Here is a 24,795-nt window from a genome sequence, read left to right on the forward strand (position 1 = left end):
TATTTAATTTTATCTGTTTAAATAAAAAGTTTTACCAAATCCAATATTTAAGATCCAAACCAAATGTCGCATTTTTCACCCCTAACTAAAACCCCCACAAAGTTTCAAATATTTTTTTATTTTTCAACAATAAATTATGATTTTTTTAATGTATGATGAGTAAAAGTCTCTGATTCGCCACCTGCCAAAAAAGTTGAAGTCTTCACTATGTACCATTCTGACACACAAGTCCATGCCTTCCACCTGTAGTAGTACACCTATCCTTCTCTTCTAGAATATTCCAAAATCCATGCTTTTTTTCTTCTGGAAAATTCCAGGCTCTTCTTTCTGAAAAACAAAACTTCTTCTCCGCAATACCAAAAGAAGCTTCCTTTGTTACATCCATACTTTCCGTTTTGGATTTGCAACACAAACTTCTTATCAATCATTCAATTGTCATACTTTTGTCACTGACCACAAAAATTTACTGATTATAAGCAATGACTTTTTAATTGTATATTATTATATATATTTGAATATGCAGTCATTGCCAGTGTACATTATTTTAAAAGTTCATTTTTCCATCAAACCATTTGTCTATTTTATATAAAGATAACATAAATATTAAACATATATTTTAAAAGTTCTCAGAGTTTTTAAGGTAGCTTAAAACTTTAATTTTTTTTTAATAATAATTATGATTTTGCCAATGCATGGTTAGCAACAAGGGGTGTATTATAACGTCTTCACTTTCACATTTTTTTGTAGATTTTTCTGTTTTTCCAGCTTCACATCAATCTTTTTACTTTTTCCCAACTCATTTCACATTACACTAACAAATTTTTCTCACACATGACACCCTTAAAAAAAGTGGGTAATTGCTAACCATCTTCATCTTTAAATTATTTTTTTAATCATAAAAACAAATACCTATCTTTGTAAGGGCATCCAAGCAAAAAAATCCATTTCTTTTTTTAAGTGGCTTTAGTTCAAGTTTGGCAAGGCACCTTCTCTCTCTCTCTCAACTAGAGCCAGTTATAGTCTTATAGATCATGGGTTGCAAACTCTCCAGAGGCCGAGAACGCACGAGCACTCTCGCCACCATGCTCGACGTTGCGGCCGAGCTGCTCGGGCTGAACCGCAACGCCATTGAACTCAAGGCCGAGATGATGTCCATGAACTCTGAGCTCTTGCACTTGGTTCATGACCATTTTGAAAGGGCATCATGGAGACACTTCACTTGTTGGACAACCTCAAAGACTACCTCACTAAAGCTCCGACTTACCCTTCCATGGGACACCCTTGCTCAATGAGGTATATATATATATAACGGACGTACAACTTTTTTTTTTTCTTACAAGATTAACATTACCTTGATTTAAGGGAAATTAATCACTAGAATTAACTTGATTTAAGGGAAATTAACATTAATTTTTGCACAAACATCCCATTCGGGAAATTAATCGAGAATTTCACTCTTCCTGATGCATGCATGATGAAGTGTTGTATGTGTATGAATGTAACTACAAGCAGTAGAATTTTTGTGTAAAGATATTTTTATGAGAATATATTGTTTGAATTTATTAACATTACAAAGATACTTATCATGCTATATATATATATATATTAATTTTTAACTAAATGTAATATTCATGTTTATATTATAGTTGAGTTGTGTCAACCATTGAATAGATCTCAATGATATGACATAAGAGTCTTTGAGAGGAGGGTAAGAATTGAATTCTTTTCCTGCAGCGATTGTTTCTATATACAAAAGCGAGGAATTTTTCTAGGAGGTTTGTAAGTCATCGCAACTCGTGTATCTCTATACTTATCTGTTCTTTGACAATCTCTTAAAACAGGAGTGTTTGTCACCTATTAATCAATATATATATATATATATATATATACAATTGAGTTGTATCAATAAGAACAATTACAACTAATGTGAAAGCTCTAGTATAATTGGCGTGAGAGCAGCCGTCTTATTACTTTTGCTTTTGTTTTATAATTTTATATTAATTCAAATAGACCTTTAAATTTTAAATCTTAATATATTAGTACATATATCTCCAATGTCTTAATCAAGGCAGGGAATTATGATGTACGTAGGAAAAAGCTATACTTACCGAATTTTTAAATTCATCAATATTTTTTTATGACTGATTTAATAAAAACATTTTTTTAAATATAAATTAAAAATAACTATTAATTATGTTTATTTAAATAATTGAATGTTATTTTTAAAAAAATTTAGAGAATAAACTTAACCCAATTTAGTGTTTGGCTGAAAACTAGGGTAAAATGGTCAATCCAGATTGAGAAATTAAGATTTAAGTTTTTAAGTAGCCGTAAAGTATTGAATTTGAAACTGCTTTGTCATGCAGGGTTAATCCTCGAGGATTACAAACAGGTGCTTGACCGACAGCTGTCGGTATTACGTCGGTTCCTCAACCCGGAAACTCAAGCTCGAACGCAAGCTCAGAAAGATAAAAAGCATGGAGGAAGGCATGGAACATAGTCTACTCAGTGGTCAAGCTCACCGTCATACTACTCTCCGTCGTGCTCGCGGTGGCTGATGCGCAGACAGCCGCTACCGTTGCCACTAATGTCGCCGGTGGTGTGTTGGCGATTCTTCAACAGTGGGTTGACACCAAGTGGGATGCCCATCAGAGCTCTTGCGAAGCTGACAAGGAGCTCACCGGAAAGATCTTGAATGAGGCTTCGTTGACTTTTGATGAAGTCAACGGTATCGGAGTTCTTGTGGAGCATTTGGAAGTTCAGATGAAATCGTTGACTTATGATCATAACTCTAAGTTTGCAATGGAGAGTTTGGATAATGTGCTGGATCTTCGCCATCTAGATCTCCGCAAAGCTGCGTTGACTTTTTTTGAGGTTGTTGACCGGGTATATATAAAAACCGCCGATAAAAACGTAATTTATATATAACTTTTATTCATAAATATATATATATATATATTTATATATGCAGCCAATGAGTTAACTCTATATTGGCTTGGCAAGTGTTATTTGTGATTTAATTGGGTTTTCAATTATGCAAATATTTTGCATGACTAATCAAATGTTCGCTGTTGTTTATCAGGCTGGCGACTTCGAACTTGGTGCGATCGAGATACAAGCTTGATAAGCAAAGATGACCTTCGTTTCATATATATATATATATATATATATACATATACACATACACATATTATTATATAATAAAGCTGAATGTTTGCATCATTATGGATGTGAGATGGAATGTATGAACCATTAATATGGATATTTTTGTCTTCACTGTCTTGTAATTTTTCTTCCATATATAATAAACACCACCCTTTTTCAAAAAGGTTTTTGAACAGGAATTTGTTCTCAATATCTATCTCATTAATTTCTCATATGATTGCTAAATCATTTTTTTATAAAAAAATTTCTTTAAGGTTTTTAGTTTACTTGTTCCTTATAAATCAGGGGGATGTTTAATTTTTTAAGGGAATAAAATTTAACTTGTATTTAATTCATTAAACATTTAATCTAAAATAAAACCAACCGTCAAGATTTGTTCATGAATGATGATATCAAGTCAATAGCAAGTTGGGCTCAGTTATGAGCTCAAGTTCTAAAAAGATCTCAGCTCGCACTAGGCCCATTTCCCAAGCCTTTTAGTTCCAAACGCTATAAATAGTTAAATACCCCTTTCACTCTCAAAGAACGAATCTCTACACAAGAGTGCAGACAGTGGAGGGAATGGTATGTCGAATTCGAGGCCTCATCTCCCCTTCTTCCCTCTCATCATGGTGAGATTTCCTCAATATTCATCCCCAATTTCATTGATTGTTTCTTTATCATTTTGATTTCGATCAATCTCGTTTCGTTTGCAAAAATTCTATGGATTGGGGTTTTAGGGTTCTTTCTTTTTTTGGTTAGAATTTGTTTTTTTGTTTTTTTAAATGCTTTTTGCTATCTCAAATCCTGGATTTTTTTAATTAGGGGTTTGATCGAAGTTGAGTGAAAGTTTTTCTTGAAGCCGAGGGGTTGGGGTTTAGGGTTGTTGATCTTTGTTTGTGTTTAAATGCATCAAGATCTTGGTAGGGTTAATTGTACTATTTGTTTTTGGGGAAAGAAATTCTTGAATGGGTTTTCTTGGGTTCGCTTGTTTTAATTAGGGTTTGTTTGAAAATTTTGAAGGCTTTTTCTGCTTGAGATTCCTTAGTTTACCATTCCTAGATTTATTTAATGGATTCTTAGATTCATGGATGTTCAATAATATTTTTTTCAGTGTTGAGAGAAGTCTTTTTGAATCTATGGATTTCTTGTATTGGATTTGAGTGATTTCTGTTGGGTTTTAGGTTTGTTGTCTGTCCTTGTGTTTAGATGCTTTAAGATTTCACGGGTTTATTGAATGTTTGTTTTGGAATGGAATTTCTCTTATGAGGTTATCTAGTTTCTCATATTGCAATTTTGAGGGTTCTCTAGAATCTCATATTGCAATTTTGTATGAAAAATCTTAATGCTCTCTTTCTTTTTCCATTACTCCCTTTGCTATCCGAATAGCTAATTTCATTGATTGTTTCTTTATCTTCTTGATTTCCATGAATCACGTTTAATTTTTTTGAAATTCTATGGAATTGGGTTTTTAGGGTTTTTCCTTCTTTTTGTTTTTGTTTAGGATTGATTTTTTTGGGAAAGATTTTTCTGGAATGGGTTTGTGTTTGATTTTTTTAATTAGGGTTTGTGTCATAATCCTAATGGCTTTTTCAAAACCCTAGAATTTTAATTAGGGTTTGATTGAAGTTGAGAGAAATTTTCTTGAAGCCAAGGGCTGGGGTTTAGCTCCGTTGATCTTTTTTTGTCTTTAGATGCTACAAGATCTTGGTAGGGTTGCATTTGTTTTGGGGAAGAAATTCTGGAATGGGTTTCCTTGGATACCCCTATTTTTAAGTAGGGTTTGTTTCAAAATTTTGAAAGCTCTTTGCCTTGTGATTCCTTTGTTTACCATTCTTAAAATTATTTAACAAATCCTTAGTTTCACTGATGTTGAATAATATTTTTTCAACGCTGAGAGAATTCTTATGGATTTATTGGTTTCTGGTAGTGGATCTGAGTGATTTCTGTTGAGTGATTTCTGTTGGGTTTAGGTTTGGTGTTTGTCTTTGTGTGTAAATAGACAAAATGATCTTTTTATAATATAATTATATATTATTTTTTTCAAAATAGACTTTTTTTAAAAAAATTTCCCTTAATGATTTACTTATTGGTATCTTTATGAGTTTCTATTAAATTATTAAAAAAATCTATAAATAATGATCATAAATATATAGATCATAATATCACTAGCTTTGCAAAAATTATACTTCATACCTATTTTTGGAGAAAATCATACACAAAAGAAAATAACCAAAAATCCGTAAATATAAGTAAAATTAAATACATCACATCATGATAACAAATGATATTTAGATAAAAAAATAGCTGCATTCAAAAGCTGGACTTGCTGCCACGCCAAGTGCTCGATATAATTCTGCGGAGATCTCGCTTTTCAAATTTGGATTATAGCGGTTTCACGGTTGATGCCATAAAGCTTCGCTGCGGTGTCAAACAGAATATCACAGTTAGTCGAAGCATTCACATAATTAGCGTTAACAAACTGGCCGGGGAACCCATAATCACTCCTTTCTTGGCCCCTACCTCTCTTGATGAGCTCTACCTCTTTACTAGTCTTGGTTTCCAATATGATATATGCGGAATTTATAGATAATTGGGGGTGTGCAATTTAGATGACATCAACTCTGATGTGTCATCAGAGTCTTTTAAGTTGACTATATGAACCGTCTCACGGCTTTGACAGATAAGATTTTCGAGGGTCATCATTTAAATTTAGTTAATATTTTTATTTTTATTTATATAAAGATTCAATTTAAATATTAAATAATTTTTTTATATTTTTTTATAATTTATTTTATTTTTTTAAAAAAATTTTTAGATGCGATTTAGGGAAAATTACTTGTTACTCCCTCAAGAATTTCAAAAACTCTCAAACAACCCCTCAGTGAGTTTTAAATACGCCGATAACAATTCTTTTATTGTTTGACTTTCTTTTGCTTAGTATCATGGAAATTCCATCATTGCTTTAAATCTTTTTACACGATTCTTTTCGTTCTTTTGCGATTTCATTTTTACATGTATCTATTTCTTAAAAGCAGAGACTCATTTTTTAAGCAGAGAGTTCATTTCTAAACATGAAAGCTCGATTCTAAAGCAGAGTCTCGTTTTTTTAAGCAATCTCGTTTTCAAAGCGAAACCTCAGTTTCTTAAAGCGAAAGCGTCGTTTCTTAGCAGAAACCTCGTTTTTAAATAGAATCGCTCATTTCTTAAAGCTGAAAACTCATTTCTTATCTGAAAAACCTTATTTTTTGTTAAGCGAAAACTTCGTTTTTAAACGAAACATTAATATTTAAACAGAAAAAACCAATATTTACGTCTCAAATTAATCCCCGGGTATAAAAACCAATTAATCTTGACCACTCGTGCATATTTAAATAGAAATAACGATATTTAAGCATTTTTAAACGTAAACGCAATATATTAAATAGAAATATCAATAGTTAAACAAAGACAACGAAGCATAAAGACGATCGTTCTTTATTATATGGAGATAACGATATTTACATTAAAAAAATTTAATAAGTTTGTGAAAAAGAATTTAGGTTAGCATGATTACATTATAACTACAAAACAAACTTATAACTACAAATAAAAGAATTTAGGTTAGCATGAAGAGTAATACATGTACTTATTTTTTTAAACAAAGAACTCATTTCTTAAACCAGGGAGCTCATTTCTTAAACAGATAGCTCATTTTTTTAAACAGAGAGCTCATTTCTTAAACATAAAACTCATTTCTTAAACGAAACCTCATTTTTTTAAAGCGAGAAAACTCATTTTTTAAACAGAAACATTTATATTTAAACAGAAAAACCAATATTTACATGACAAATTAATCATGGGTATAAAACCAATTAATCTTGGTCACTCGTACATATTTAAATAGAAACAACGATATTTAAGCACTTTTTAAAGTAAATGCAATATATTAAACGAAACATCGATAGTTAAACAAAGACAAACAAGCGTAAAGATGGTCGTTTTTTATTATATGGAGATAACGATATTTATATTAAAAAAATTTAATAAGTTTGTGGAAAAATTTGGGTTAGCATGATTACATTATAACTACAAACAAAACTTATAACTACAAACAAAAAGAATTTAGGTTAGCATGAAGAGTAATGCATGCACTCGTTTCTTTAAACTAGCAGATTCATTTCTTAAAGCGAAACCTCATTTCTTAAGCAAAATCTAACGAAATCTCATTTCTTAAGCAGAAAACTCATTTCTTAAACGAAAACCTCATTGTTTTAAACAGAAAACTCATTTTTTAAACAGAAACATTGGTATTTAAATAGAAAAACCAATATTTGCGTAACAAAATTAATCCCCGGGTATAAAAAAATCAATTAGTCTTGGCCACTCGTACATATTTACATAGAAACAACGATATTTAAGCACTTTTTTAAAGCGTAAACGCAATATATTAAAAGCGAAACATCGATAGTTAAACAAAAGACGAACAAGCATAAAAAGATGATCATTCTATATTATATGGAGATAACGATATTTACATTAAAAAAATTTAATAAGTTTGTGGGAAAAAAATTTAGGTTATCATGATTACATTATAACTACAAACAAACTTATAACTACAAACAAAAAATTTAGATTAGCATGAAGAGTAATGCATGTACTCATTTTTTAAAGCAGAAAACTTATTTTTTTAAAGCAGAACCTCATATTTTAAATAGAAAACCTCATATTTTTAAACATAAGGCTCATGTTTTAAATAGAAACTCATTGCACCCAAGGGCATTATAGTTAAACCCACTTACACTTGCCATAACTTCCCACATAAGGGACAATTTTGTTAAAAATTTTTCAAATTAACTATATCAATCACTCGTTAGATGCTTTGGGGGTTAAAAATCATTGTATTTAAAAGTAAGGGGTTTTATGGATATTCAAATTTGGGGGAGAATACATGCGATATTCGAAACTTTTGGTGGTGTTTTTAGCAATTTCCACTAAATTTTTATATACTAAATTTTTTATTATTTTTTTATATAAATTGGATCAATTTTTTGCATTTACAAAGAAAAAAATATTTTTATTTTTATGCAATAATTGGCACAATTCTTTTTCTATTTTTTTAAATAAAAAAATATCTATCATCTTTTTATATATATAAATATGATTTATCTTTTGTAAATAATCAAAGGATAAAAAAAGCTAGTTAAACATATTTTTAAAATTAATTCTCTAATTTTATTGAGAACTTTTGTTTTTTAAACATATATGATATTTATCAAACATTTAAATATGTATTGAAAAGTAATGGAAATGAGATGTATTAGATCGATCTCGAACCCATTTTATATGAAAGGGTCAAGTTGCGTAAAAGCATGGTGCACACGTAAAATTAGTCTAGGTTTATTCTGTTCCAAAGGAAAAAAGTGCAAGAAAACTCATATTTGTTTGCATGTGATCCAACCCTTTCAATGAGTAGAGATAGCATTTTGTATCCTACCCGACAGGTATCAGCGTGCAGTCCTCGTCAAAGAGATAATACCCTCTTTGACCGGGTATGGGTACATGTATTACCCATTACTTTTTGAGCGGGTACGGGTCGGGTAAGGATATGCCCATATCCTACCCGTCCCCTTACCCATATCCTTACTCGTTGAAAATGATACAGGTAAAACCCGTATCCCGTACTCCATATCCTCATATATATATATATATATATATAACTTTTTATTAAACTAAACATTTACTCACAATTTTTCCTAAAATCCATTTTCATGGTGATTAATTTAAAAATAATACTTTAAAAATTTCTCTTAATCTATTATTTTTGAATTTTTATTTAATTTTATATTTATATTTGAGAGAGTATAATATTATCAAAAATTGAATTTTTGGATTTATATTAAAAAAATTACAATTAAATTAAAAATTAAAACATAGGTATTGTATCTTTTTAATTTGGACGATCCCGAAAATCAAAAACACTATAGTTATTATATCTTTTTAATTTATTTAGATTATTTTTCTATACAAATTAAATTATTTATTTATTTATGTATTTCACTTGATCTTTTTGTTAGAATTGTTGAATACAAATGACGTAAGCATTGGTGTGGATTTAGTTCTTGAAGATTTTTTTCACATATAATTAGTAAGTGTATAACTAGTATTTTTTCCTTGAATTTAATGATAGTTTGATCATATCACTTAATATATATGTTTTTGAAGGTAATTGCTTTCTCTCAACTAATTCTCTCAACCAGCAATCCGCAGATTCAAACTAATTCTCTTAACTTTGATTAGATACTAACATCCATGAAACTGAGAATCATAATGGATAAATCATGGGCAAGAAAAGTACTTTCAGGAGAAGTTGAGACATGCAATGAAGCAAGAGTACAAACTTTAATTAGAACTCTATAGATTAGAACACATAAAAAAATTCATTTTCAGTGCATTCATTAGTATCAAACAAGTACTTTTTAGATAAGCATTTTGCTAAATTTTTAAGAAGATAGATAGATGAGTGTGAATGTTGAAGGCGCATTTAAAGGAGATTTGCTTGCAAAGTATATATTCAAACAAGAGAAAAAAAGTTACATCAACTGTTGGGATGGTTGCGAGTACTGCAAAATTTTTATACAACCGCAGGTTCGACAGAAATATTTCTACGCATAAAGTGGAGTATCAGCAACTGTTAAGCACATCAATTTGAGGCCACATTTTTCTCTGAAAAGCACACTCAAACAATAGGAATTCTAAAACATATTCTTCTTTTCCCCAGGTGGATTACAATTCTGCCAACTTTTCAAAACTTATCCTCTTCATGTTGATCATGAATCTATGGAGAATATTCTATGGTTTCAATATAAATATAATTATGTAATTGATAGAAGTAATATCGCATGAATGAAATTTTCTCAATGATGATACTTAGGGTTAATAAATTATGTTCCAGCATTTGTTTTTAGAGATCTCAAACTATCTCAGAAAAAAACTTTCAAAGTCTGCTTTCGCAATGTCAGATACTACAGAGAGGTTATCAAATTAGCAAATCAACTTTCTGCCTGCCATTTTGATACAACCTTACCTCTCCAGCTGGAAGATAACCAACATGTTGAGCCGATATTAGAAGAGAACAACCACCATGAAGCATCACAGGAAGCTTCCACAGTAGAGGTGAACACCGATGAGAGGCGCGTTCAACGCATTCGTAAACCGCCAACTTGGATGCAGGATTTTGTGACCACACAAGTGGCATCAAGACGTCCATAGATTGGGGTTGAGATATCATAGGTAATCATATCACAATAATGAGTTGTCATAGATTGGGTGATGAGATATCATCAGTAAGTATATCACAATGATGAGTTGTCAGTAACAATAATATTAGCTGGATTGATAAATTAACAGCTGGGTTACTTATTAAGATAAGTTGAGTCTATTTATATGTCATTAGGGTCCTTATGTTGGGGTATGAAAAGTCTTGGAGTCTATCTTGTTCTTATGGAATAATATCTTTCTTTCTTTATCTTTTCTTCTTCTTCTTCTCCTTGCCTCTCCTTTGACATTGGTCTTAATCGAGGAGTAAGAACCCACTCAAAGCAGGTTCCATTGGTGCGTCGCAAATCTATTGACGTATCACATTTGCACCTCTAATAATAGATAGATGTATGATTATCAAGGAATTAAAGGAAAATAAAATGTTATATATATATATATGATAAAAAAAAAAACACATGTGATGTTTAGATTAGAGGCCTTCCATGCTTTCATGGTCCACCAGTTTTCATATATGTTCATCTTATTATAACCTGAGCTAAATATAGAACTGTTAAACCAAATATAAGCTCATGTACTATGAGTCACATTTGTTGTGACATACACAGAACATTAGACTTTGAAGGAAGACAAATAGCAACAACAATAATAATATTGCAATTTCTAAATTCACTCACAATCTTAAATAATAAGTTCAAAAGTACAGAAGCACAATAGGGAAATAATTCAAAAGTACATAAGCAAAATAACCATTACATGCTGATGGTTTTATTGGCATATAAAATACAAAATAAGAATCACCTTTAATTACTAAGTGAAGATCTCAATGGGCACATTTACTAAGTGCGGATCTCAATGGACACCTGCTGATCAGAATTTCCAACCTTGTAAAAAATACAAAAGAATTCATCAATCACAAGAAAACAATTTTTAGTATACAATTTAGTATTCCATATTAAAACAAAAACACTAGCCATACTATAACTTATGCACACAATTATCTCTAAAATATTACATATGCATAAACAATTGTAAAAATTATTCATACATTCATATAACTCCTTAATTTAACATTTCACAGTATCCCAAGAACTCCTACCATTTCAAGAAGTTTTTTATATTATTTTTATTTGAGATAGTTGCTAAATTCTTTCTTCTTCTTCTTCTTTAAATCCTAATGTTGCTAAAATTTAATACTTCATTAATTAGAAAATCCTTAAACTAACATCAAACTCTATAAATTTAAAAATTAGAAAATCCTTAAACAAACATCAAACCCTATAAATTTAAAAATTAGGAAGTCCTTAAACTAACATCAAACTCTATAAATTTAAAAATTTCCAACCCTGCCTCTACCCACATCAAAATTCATGTATAGACTATACCAATAAACTGATGAATAAATATAATATGACTACTGTAATTTATTTGGGTTAATAAAATTTTTAAAAAAATTAATTAGATCTATATATCTCTAACTTCAATTGATAGATACCTGTTCAGTGACGGTCTGAAGTAGAGTCAACGCGGCCCCGCGGAGATCCACGCAGCTGCAATCCACCTCATTCTCCAAATTCTCAATCTTATCCACCAATTCTCCGGCCTTACATTTGATCTTGTCCATCTCTCTGCTCACAACCCCATCTTCATCCTCCCCAGCCACAGCGAGGAACTCGCCACACTTAGCCAACAACCCCATCTCATCCTGCAACTCCTCCACAAGAACTCGGGCGCTCTTGACCCTATGAAATATGAAGCAAGCTTCGTTCAAGATCTTTTCAGTGAGGTCTATCTCGTCCTTGCATGAGCTCTGTTGACCAGCCAAATAAGAGTCAACCCAAGGGCTGAGAAGAGCTATCACTCCACCGGCTCGGTTGTTAGCGGCAGTGGCAGCTGGCTGAACCCCTGCCACCGGGATTAATTAGCACAGAGGCACAGTGACTCCAAACTTGGCAATCCACTGGGCTATGTTCCATGCGTTGGTCGAGGCTTTTGATCCTGCAGAGCTTGTCCTCAAGATCATGTTTCCTCCGGCGAAGCCCATCTGACACCGTCGTCATGCTCGACGCACACCAACTGAAATTCGTCCAGAATGGACCTGCAGATAAAAGATCCAACTCTCACTGTTAATGTCACGCCCCGAACCCGGCTCGTCAGAGCCGGTGCGCAGACAAGCGGCCGCAGACCCCACAGGTGTGAGCCCCATAGGCCTGTAAGGCCCGAGAATCTCATCAGACAGATAAAATTATAATAACTCGCTGAGGTTATAGGGATTACAACTCTACAAAATACACGTCTCGGGATCTGAAGTCCAAAAATACAAAGTACGAGGGAATACGGTGAAGCAATAACAAGAACTCGAAAATTTACAATGAGACGAGACAACATCTATGCGAGTCTTACAAGATCCACATCGGTCTCACCACTCTTGATACGAAAAGGATTTAAAAACAAATCCATGAGCTAAACTAGCCCAATAAGTAATCAGAAAGTGATTTAAAACAACGAGGATTCATAAATCTTGATTCAAATATTAAGAATAACTCAAAGTTTTAAACATAGTTTAAGCGATACAAAATAAATAATTCAACGGAGGTATAGTTCTCAAGTAATACCACTATTTAAGGATACTGTAATCAAAATAATACTAGATTCCCAGTTGTAAATCAGAAATAAAGAAAATTTTCTAAATATCATGAGCATAAGTCTCCAAACCATAGTTAGACTAAATTAGAAATTACAAAAACGACTTTTCAAGTATACCGGATTTTCGAGGAATACACAAGTCTCCAAAATCACAATTTAACAAAATCACAGTATAATATTCTAATAAAAGAATATTTCCAAAGTAAAGTCGTTCACCAAAAATTTTTGAAAACCGAGGAATGCGAATCGAAATTTGTACAAAAAAATCAATAGCACCAAATAGCATTATCAAAACCGGAGGATAAAGCATAGATAACAAAATCGCAGTATGTCTCCAAATTCAACGTAAGTGCAAAGAGGTCATTTGTTTATCCTCATGTGTGGGACCCGAGCCCAAAAATAACGAGAATTATTTATTTACCCTGTGTCCCGGAGACTGAATACCGGTGGCCGTTGATTATTTCACGAATGGACACGTGCGAGTACGATCTCACTTTCCCAAAAATTAGTTGTCGACAAGGTCGGGGGTTTAACCCCAGCGAGGGTTGCATATCGCTCATTTGGAGACCAAAACATCGACGATTTCAAAGCCAAAAATACGGAATATTCACAAGTTTATCCCAAATACTCACATGAGCTAAATACGTAAATTTCAAAATCCCATTAGAGAAAAAAATAGCGAATAAGCGAATTTATTTACAACATTTAAAAATTGAATAAATCATCAAATAAAAAACCAATCACACTGAAAAATTTACACTCTCAAGGTCTCGATATAATATCACTTCTAAAGATGTCTCATTTCCAAAAATGCATAACTCCAAGAATATACTATCAAAAGCCAAAAATATTTTTGCGATAAGAAACTTAGGACAATCGTGAACACTTTCCTTGTCTAATACTTCACCAAATTTAGTCTCCAAAGAGTAAAAATAACATGTTAATCCCGAAGATTCCTCATATAGACATCAACATGCACAAGTCTTTTTAACATATTATAACTCTAATTTTACAAACCCAATAAACTTGAAATTTTGCGGGGTTGAAATTCAAGGTGATAAGGAATATTTTTCTTTCTGAGCACATTGCTTAATTGTACACGCTAAGTCCGAATTTGTCTATAATTCGCTAGTCTATTCAATATTGTTTTTACGACGCGTCCAAATAGAATGGATCATATCTCATAGACTGTACACCCAATAAATATGAAATTTGGCAGATAGATAGTTTAAATAAATCATTACAACTTTTTAATTTTAATCTTCCACAAATTCCATCTCTATGACCTCCCAATACATGTCACAATTTCCACCCAACTTAATATCATAACTTGTAAATCAACTCTAGTAAATTCCAAGCATGAAGCATACAATGTAAAGGTCTCAAATATGTAGGAATACATCCCAATAACCCTTGAAATATTGACTCGAAACTCTATCCACCAAATGACCTAATTTGCTTCCAAAATGCATGCTTATAATTTTAGTAACAATATCATCAAGGAGAGGCTATCCCCATCCCTAGACAATAATTCAAAACATGAATTTCAAGACTCAATCTTGCCTCGTGGTTTGGAGTACAATCTTTCTCTTGACTTATTCACTTCGACATTCCCCATACTAACATTTCTTCCAAGCACCTATATGTCACTTTTGGACATCAATTCAACATTACCTATAATCAACATGCATCCTTCAAAACATATATGGCATCCACTATACATTAACTTCATGAACTTTGATCTTATCATTATACCAAAACATGATCACAATCTTATCACATAAGAATACATAGATCTTATAAACAATGGATGGTCAGACAAATATTTAACAGATGATTGGATGCTAAACACAACCATAATTTCAGAGAATCCCAAAAATAAGGACAAAAATAAAAATTGAAATGATATACAAAAGATATCAGTAGATCACTTACAATGTTCATAACAAAATATCTTTGAAATCTAAGTTCAGAATTCTCTACATATTCAAGATACATATGCAAAAAGTCAATAAAAGAATAATGTAAAGTTACATAACAAAATTTAAAATCCAAAAATGATCAAATAATCCTTTAAACAAAATAGTTGCAGGCTCCCACTCTTTGGATATTTTAAATGTATAATCAAATAATATTAGAAATTTTGCTATTAAAACTTGTCAAAATAATATGTGTAGATTACTTACTTGGATATCTCCCCAACAACCACTTCACATCGATTTCAAACACTAGAATCAACATTTTGAAGAGATCCTATAAACAAGCAATAATAAAATCAACAACCTCCCAAATCCTTGATCTAAAGATACTAATGGATACAAGGTCCCAAGTGGGTGGGTCATACTACAAGATAGCTACTATGGATGCCAACTATGGCAAAGGACGAACATGCAATTAACCCCAAGCTTAAAATTGAGGCTAACTCACTCTTGGGGGGAGTGCTAACCCAAGGCTCAACCAACATTCTAGATGCAAGCCCAACATTTAACATAAGAGAGAAAATCAGGGTTTTAGGTATTAACATCAACAAGTAACAATGGTGAGTAAAGTACATGAAGCAAGACTTCAATGGCCTATTTCCAAAGTATAACACTAGCAAGGAGAGCGTATAATTCAACAACAATATACCGTAATCTCTCATCAATTTGGCTACAGGCCAATGCATGAATATATACATATGTATACATATATATATATATATATATATATAATGATGCACCTATATACAAAAGGTTGTAGCTTGACACATGGAAACATGCTTATGATCTAAAACTAAACGTACATCAAACCAAAGAAGGAAGAGAAGGCAAGATTAAGGGAAGAGACAACCATCTTCAAAAGCATTAGCCGAGCGATCAAGAATAGCAAGGATGGGAAAAGCCGAACTACTCACAAATGGGCATTTACTTGGTGAAGTTGGCCAACCTTGAAGCTCCTTCAATTTCTCTTTTGTTCCCCAACCTTGCTAACATCACAACAAGAAGTATGATTAAGAGGAGAAAGAAGGTTGTTCATTACTTTTTGAAGGAAAAAAAGGAACCGGTGGTAATGGTGAACAAGGCATCATGGAAAGTTAGAAGTGGGGAAGAGTTGATAGGCATCCAAAGTTCTCATGTTGGAAAGATGCTGGACAAGGAGGGTATGGACAAGAAACAGGGGCCCACAAAATTTGCATGTTTATCTAAAAACTTTGAATTATAACAAAAATTTCCTTTTGCTTTTGCCGACATATAGAAATGAGATTTTTAGCCATATTGATTTGAACCTTACTCATATGCTTTGATTATTCTAATCAAGCTTTGGGTGGGGTCTACAGTTAATTCAATAGAGACTTTTTGATCACAAGCCCCAAGTCTTAGTCGTCCCTTTAAAAAAATAACATATATATATATATATATATACACACAAATATAATTAAAACAAAATTACACTAAAAAGTTGATAAGATTACTCATAAGAATAATATAAAAACAAAAATACTTTTTAAACTAATAGGATGAGTTTTTTTCACATGCCAATAATTGTAACATCTAATGCTACGACTCCATTATCTTCATTGCTAAGTAACCATTTAATAACATTCAAAAATATAAATTGAAGATTTTTACCAAATAAATAATTTTAATAGTTTATATATATATATATATATATATATATATATATATATATATCCCCTAGAGTTGTCAAACTGTCTAGTACGGCGCTAACCCAAAGTGAGCTAGGCACTTAAGTGTGCCCCTGCTGGCACAACATGGACAGTCTCTAATCTTAGGACCGAAATGGTCCACCAATTTCAGGGTTTGGGCTAGCATGGCCCGTGGTATATTTAGTTTTTAATTTTTTTATTTTTAAACATAAAAATATATATAACAATTCTTAAAATTTTTAAAAAAAGTTTTAAATAATAAATAAGTAAACTTTGAGAGCATCTGTAAAAGAATCTCAAAATAACCATACACATGAAAGAGAACCTATTAGATACAGAGAGAGAGAGAGAGAGAGAGAGAGAGAGAAGGTTAAGGTTGACATTGCCAATGGGCTGCAACTCCCGGCCCAGTATGTACACAACCAAACAAAAATGAATGGGAAGGGCCTTCTTTCTTTGGAGGAAAGGAAATTAACCTAGAAGAAATTATATATATATATATATAAATACCTCATGAATAGCTGTAATAATTAATCAAAGAAATTAACGCCTTCTTTTTATACAATTATACCTCATGGTCTGCAAGTTATTGAGCTTCTCCAGCGTCTCCGCGCGGTCGGCTTCAGCTTCATCTCCATCTCTTAAGATGAGAACCAAGGGCTGGGTTTGATGCAGATTAAATTTGAGAACACCCATTGCATCACGTGTGTTCATGGTGGCGTTCAACAAATTTCGCAGCCACTCCGAGAGCTCGGTATCTGCTAAGATCTCGCTTTTCAGCTGGATTACGCAGCAGACGTTTTTCAGGCTTGATGCCGTAAAGCTTCGCTGCAGTGTCTAACAGAGCATCACAGTTAGTGAAAGCATTCACATAATTAGCGTTAACAAGGTGGCTTGAGGAGGAACCCATGATCACTCCTCTCTTGATCAGCTATATCTCTTTCCTGGTCTCGGTATATAATATGGTATATGGGGATTAGATAGAACTTAGAAGATGGGGGATGGGGGGTTTATAAAGGTGTCTATAAATAAAAATGTCTATAACTAAGTGCAATCTGGTTGCATTCTAAGATGTCTGACTCTATCAACTTAAAAGGGTGCACCGGTTGCATTCTAAAATGCAAGATATCACATCTTCTTAGACATGCATGCATTGCATTCTAAAATGCAAGACATCACATCTTCTTAGACTATATGCATTCTAAAATGCAAGACATCACATCTTCTTAAGACATCACATCTTCTTAGACTATATGCATTCATGTCTTAAGAAGATGTGATGTCTTCGATCTTTAGAATACAACAGGTGCACCCTAAATATATGCATGTCTAAGACGTGATGTCTTGCATTTTATAATGCAACCGGTGCACCCTTTAAGTTGATAGAGTGATAGTAAATATATTTTTATATATATCAATGTAAGAGTCTAAGATGATGCATACCGGATGTCTAAGATGTGATGTCTTGCATATTAGAATGCACCGGTTATTCATAATAGTTTCCGATTATTCACTGCGTTTCAGTTATTCATATGGTTCGTTTATTCGACTGCGGTTTCAGTTATTCATAATAGTTTCCGTTTATTATGTTATTAATTAATAATCCATTAAAAATATTTCATACTAAATAAATAAAAATTTATCTATTAATATCATTATTTAAATCAAATACATACTTAAAATGGATATTCAAATATTTACATATCCTTATCCCTCTAACCAAACACTGAAAACAATCTTTATCCTACTACTAAATCCCTCCACGAAACACTTAAACATGGATATTCCATCAATGGATATTTCATCCACTGGATATCTCCTATCCATGGAATATTATATCCCACTATCCAAAACACTACCTAAGTTGATATAGTGATTGTAAATATATTATTATATATATCAATGTAAGAGTTTAAGATGATGCATACCGGAGGCATCACATCTTAGAATGCAACCAATGCACCCTTTGAGGCATTTTGGTTCGGTAATATGACAACATTATTACTGAGAATCGGTGCAGTAATATATTATGTATTCAGTATTTGAATCTTATGTGAGCAAATAGCGATGTTGATGGTAATGTGAGATTACCAATAGTAAAAAAATTACCAAAATAAAGGTGGTAATGTGATTACCACCCTAAAAATAGGTGTTCATCCATATTACTGCAAGTTAGTGGTAATGTGTGATGTTTTTTCAATTATGCTCTCACTCATTTAATCTAATTCCTTATTACATTATCAAAACCCTAGTTTTTTTATTTTTCCCTTATTATTTTTAATATTATAATTTAGTAATTTATTTATTTAAATACTTTAAATTAAGTTTTTTTCAAATTTTTATACATAGGGGTATTTTTGGTAAATACAAAAGTATTTTTAAAAATTGTAAAAATAAATTTTGATCTTATAATTTAATTATTTATTTATCTAAATACTTTAAATTAAAATTTTCAAAAATTTTTATATATAGGGGTATTTTTGGTAAATATAAAGATACTTTGAAAATTTGTAGCAAACAAATAAATTTTAATATTATAATTTAATTATTTATTTATGTAAATACTTAAAAATTATATTTTTAAAAATTTATATTAGGGGTAATTTAGTAAATACAAAAGGTATTTTTAAATTTTTTGTAAAAACTAATTTTTTTAATATTATAATTTAATAATTTATTTATTTAAATACTTTAAATTATATTTTTCAAAATTTTATATGTAGGGTATTTTTGGTAAATTTAACATATTACTGAGGTGATTATCATGACTAACCAAATATGGTAATGAAAAATTACAGGTAATATAAATTCTCAATCAAACATGGTAATATCACAGTTACTACAACATTTACGAGCGTATAACGATTCTCGATCACATTACCTGGTGGTAATATATCGTTCTACTGAGACGAACACCCATTTTAAGTTGATAGAGTCAGACATCTTAGATTGTAACCAGATTGCACTTAGTTATAGACCCCTTCGCTTGGAGGGCCGACATTGACTTTTTAGTTATAGACCCCTCCATGATTTAAATTTAGTTAACATTTTATTTTATTTACAAGGATTCAATTTAAATATTAAATAAATTAAAAATAGTTTTTTTATAATTTTTATATTTTTAAATTTTAGATGCATAAATTTTTATATAATAAATTTTATTATCTTCGATATAAATTGGATCAATTTTGCATTATAAAATAAACTTTATTATTTTTTTAATTTTTATGCAACAATTCTTTTTATATTTTTTTAAATGAAAAATTTCTATTATCTTATATATATGATTTATTTTTTCAAAGGATAAAAATAACTTGAGTTAAAAACATATTTAAAAATTAATTCTCTAATTTAAAAATTAAAGAGATTTTTAACATGTATTGATTTCTATTGAAAGAGAGTTACATCATGATTAAATAACTGTATGAAAAAGAGAATAGCCACCAAATTTAAATTTTACTAAAAATATATATGACATTTTATCAAATATTTAAATATGCATTGAAAAATAATAGAGACAAGATATATTAGACTTGAGCTGAACCCATTTTTAGGAAAGGAAGGGGTTGGTTGCTTGAAGCATGGGGCGCGTGCAAAATTAGTTTAGGTTTATCCTGGTCAAAGGAAGGGGTTGGTTGCTTGAAGCATGGGGCGCGAGCAAAATTAGTTTAGGTTTATCCTGGTCCAAAGGAAAAATGCAGGAAACTCAGATTTGTTGGCATGTAATCCAAACCTTTTAATGAGTTTCAAGTCGGTGCTAATGCGCATTAGCACCGACTTGTCGATCAAAAGACCTGCATGTGATCTGGTGTGGTGCAGAATTGCTTAGGTTTATCTTAGTCCAATGGAAAAAAGTGCAAGGAATCCATGTGTGAAAAAGATCTGTATGTAATCAATTCTTCTGGGTGATAGGGCACAAACTAGTCGCATAATTAAAAAGTTCAATATAAATATAAATTTTTAAAAATTATCTTACTCGTAGAGCAGTCACATAAATTATTAATATTTATTTAATTAGTAACTTTTTATCTGAATACCACACTAGTTGTATGGGACTACAATGAAGTTTATGTCTAACATAAAAGGGGTTGATTGGTTCATTAGTAATGATACATTACTATGTAATAAAAATTATTATATTAAAATGAGGTTGAAAATATTGCAGTAATTTGTTACAATCATATGTGATTGGGAACTCATATTACTTTTAATATTTTATTAATTTCGTTAGTTATGGTAATCAATATCGATATCAAGTAATGTTAAAATTTATGAAATATCTTTTAACTTAAAATTTTCAACAAACTTAAAATAGAAATAGAACATAATAATTGTAAATGCAAAACAAAATTAATATATATGTAACATACTCAATACACATAATTAAAAATATAAATAAAATAAGTAATAAAATGTAAATTTAAAATAATAATTAATTATTAAATTTTACAAAACCATCAATACATACGCATGTATATCTAATAAAAATACTTAATTCAAAAATAAACTTATATGCATGCAATAAAATTATAAGCTCATGGGTAACTTCTATTGGTTGTCGAGGGTAAAATTGTCAAAAATGTAAGAATAAAGGGCAAAATTAGTAAGTACAAAAGGAAAAAAACTGCCTCTTTTTAAAATGATAATTAACTATTTTTCAATATATTTTTAAAGGGATAAGATTCAAACATTTTTAGTTTAAATTACTTTATTCGTGAATCTAAAATAGAGCGTTTTTATGGTAATGCAATTCTAATCTCATATTACCTCGCATAGCGGTGATGTGTGACGTGATAATGTTTTCATATTATCTGCATATCAAATGACCAAAACATCTTAACAAATATTTCTAAATTTATAACTTGAATTAACAAATTATGATTAAATGAATAATCTTATAAATTATTTAATGTTAAAAATATAGATCTATTTCTTCACTGTCTTTCGATTTTGTTTCCACGTTTTCCCTCATCCCCGGTGAGGATTTCAGTTATTTTTATTTTTACTCTTCGTTTCACACCTTTTCATCGACTGCTTTCTCTTTCTTTTTTAATAAATTAGATGGTTTATCCACTTTATTTATATATATATATATATATATATATATATATATATATATATATAGATCTAATGTTAAAAATAACAAAGAGATATTGTGAAGTAGGGTTTCCTTTTCTTGGCGCGCACGCCGAGCTTGCTTCCATGGCAGGGGAAGGGACGAGGTCGAAAGCTCATGATTCAGAGAGATTTTGCTGTGGTTGATGGTGCTAAAGTAGTGAGTGCTGGTGATGCTGATAGCGAGGTTGAGGAAGTGGAAGATTGGGCTGCTGTGGGGAAGTGGAAGATAGGGTTGCTGAGGGGGTAGTGGAAGACCATGATCAGGGCTGCTGTGCAGGGAGAATTCCCAAGTTATGGATTCATTAATGGAGATTTCGAAAGAGATATTACCTGGAAATGGTGCTGTGTTTGTGAATTTACCATATTGTGATAGAAGCATAGAGGGTGTTTTCTGATCTTGATGGTATAGGCAAAGGCAATGGATCTAAACCGTGGATGAATTTGTTTGCTGCAAACCGAATTAAAGAGAAAGGTAGTTAGTTGAATTTAATATCTCCCTCAGTATCTCAAGGTCAGAGAATTGTTCGTTTTCATTCTGATGAAGTAATCCATGAGGAGAATAGATGGAAAAACACTTTGTTGGGATGTGTGTATGGTTTACAACCACGTTTAGAGAGATTCAAAGCTTTTTATCCAAGCTAAATGGAGAAAGTATGGTGTATCAAATGTTTCAAGAGTGAAGCCTGACCTTTTTCTGATACAATTCTCAGGGGAAGAAGGCTGTGAACAAGTGTTGAAAGATGGCCCTTTCACATTTGATAATCATCCCATTGTGCTAAAAATGGCATCCAAGATTAAGTTTGGATATTGTTGTAGAGTGCCCTTCCTATTTGGATTTAATTGCCTGGTTTGCCATGAGAATTCTGGACAATGAATATGCTCAGTAAAAATTGGGAATGTATGTGGGAAACCATTATATTGTGACAAATGCACATTGTCTAAAGTGAAGCTAGGCTATGCCAGGATACTTGTGGAAATGGATTCTGTTGGTGATTTTCCAGAAGTTATTGAAATGATGGATGAAAAAGGGAGTTGTTTTTTTCAACAAAAAGTTGCTTATGAATGGAGACCCCCTATTTGTTCTATCTGTAAGGGATTTGGTCATCTAAAAACAAGATTGTATAAATCCCAAACCAGAGAAATTGGTTTGGAGAATGAAAAATAAGACAGATAAAGTAGAAGGGGAGAATATTATAACTATTCATGGTTTGGAAGAACAAACTACAAAAGAAGGTCCTAGTTCTGGAAACAGTTAATGCTAATGATGGTATCATACAATACAACATTGGGGAGTCTTGGAAAGAAATCATCAAGGGGAAGGCTGTGAGCTCCAAAAGATACTGGCTATAATCCTAAAGGTCAGAGGGAAACTCAGCTGAGAAGGGATAACTTCAATGGAAGTGAGGATGGGAAAGGCCCAGGGCTGATTTAAATACTAGAGGTAAATCTCATCAACAATGTAAATATCAAATAAGCAGTTATGACAATGCAATATCATATAGATCTAGTTGTAGCAACAGCTTTGGTGTTTTGGAGGAAGCTAGTAAAACATCTGATATTCCTATGCATAATGAAACAAAAGGTAATGAAGATGGTAGGAAAAAGCAGGAATGCTAACTTACCAAAATTACTGAAGAATAATTATGTCATGGAATATTAGAGGGTTAAATAGCTCTCTAAAGCAATCAGAAGTGAGGAATATGATTGCTAGATATAAGATTACAGTTCTTGGAATCCTGGAGACAAGAATAAGGAAGGAAAATATGGCTGACGTGTGGAATAAAAATGAAGTTTCAGCAATTGAGAATGGAACACAATTATATGATGAGTGATCAAGGGAGAATTTGAGTCTTATTGACACAAGGCATGTAAACCTAATGGTGATAGAAATCAACTTACAATTTGTACATTGTAAGATCAATATGGAGAGATACTATTTTTTACTGGACATGTGTGTATGGCTCATATGATTCAGTGACTAGAAGGGAGTTATGGAAGGAGCTAAAAAGAATTGGCAATGAAATAACAGAACCTTGGCTTATATAGGGAGATTTTTAATTCTGTTTGAAGTAATGAGGACAGAATTGAGGAATCTATAAATGAGGAAGCTGCTAGTGAATTCCAAGATTGGATATTGAATTTAAACCTTGTAGAGGTGCAATATAATGGGTCTAAATTTACTTGGACCAACTGTCAGAAGAGTGATAGAAGAATATATAGAAAATTGGATTGGTGTTTTTGCAAATCAGCATTGGTATACTAATTTGAAGGATCCTATTTGTTCTGTGATAGATTCTAGTGTGTTAGATCATTGTGGCTTGTTAATTGATATGAAAAGATCAATGAGAAATATAAAAGGTGCCTTTCAGATTTTTCAATATATGGTGTGAGCACCAAGACTTTTTCAGAATTGTGGACAGGATTTGGAATATTCCTAATAGAGGGAATAGTATGTATAAAGTGTATCAAAAATTAAAGCTACTTCGGGTTGAATTCAGAAGCCTTAACAGGAAGGAATTTGATCATCTTACAGAGAGAAAAGTTAAATGTAGAGATGATTTGCAAAGAATCAGAGGGATACTATATGATGATCCATTCAATGTGGACATTCAGCAGGAGGAGAAATGCAGACTTTTTCAATTGCAGGAATTGATTAAATGGGAGGAAAGTTTCTACAAACAGAAATCAAGATGCCAATGGATCCATTCTGGTGATCAGAATTCAAAATTCTTTTTAGAGTCATGCAAACAGAGGAAGTCTAGGAATTACATTTCACAGTTGACACTTTCAAATGGGGAGGTATGCACTGACCGAACTATTATCAAAGAGGCAATACTAGATCATTATCGAAGTTTTTGGGTACTGAAAAGGCCAGGAATGGAGTTTTTGATAGTTCTGAATTCCAAGAAAGGATTGTTCCGGGTCGTGCCAAGTTTTTTCTGTGTAGAATGGTGACAGAGAAAGAAATTAAAGAGGCACTGTGG

At 31.7% G+C, this 24,795-nt stretch overlaps 1 long non-coding RNA gene across 1 annotated transcript; it reads right to left on the bottom strand.

Moving 5' to 3' along the window:
• Positions 1–14,657: 14,657 nt before the first annotated feature.
• On the bottom strand, positions 14,658–16,013 carry LOC120265698. Its single transcript, XR_005537724.1, has 3 exons — positions 15,941–16,013; positions 15,234–15,300; positions 14,658–14,686 (listed from the first exon to the last, which is right to left on the bottom strand). It is a non-coding gene; the product is annotated as an uncharacterized LOC120265698 (long non-coding RNA).
• Between the last annotated feature and the right edge of the window lie 8,782 nt (positions 16,014–24,795).

This window comes from Dioscorea cayenensis, chromosome 7 (genome assembly GCF_009730915.1).
Source record: "Dioscorea cayenensis subsp. rotundata cultivar TDr96_F1 chromosome 7, TDr96_F1_v2_PseudoChromosome.rev07_lg8_w22 25.fasta, whole genome shotgun sequence".
Classification (NCBI taxonomy): domain Eukaryota; kingdom Viridiplantae; phylum Streptophyta; class Magnoliopsida; order Dioscoreales; family Dioscoreaceae; genus Dioscorea; species Dioscorea cayenensis.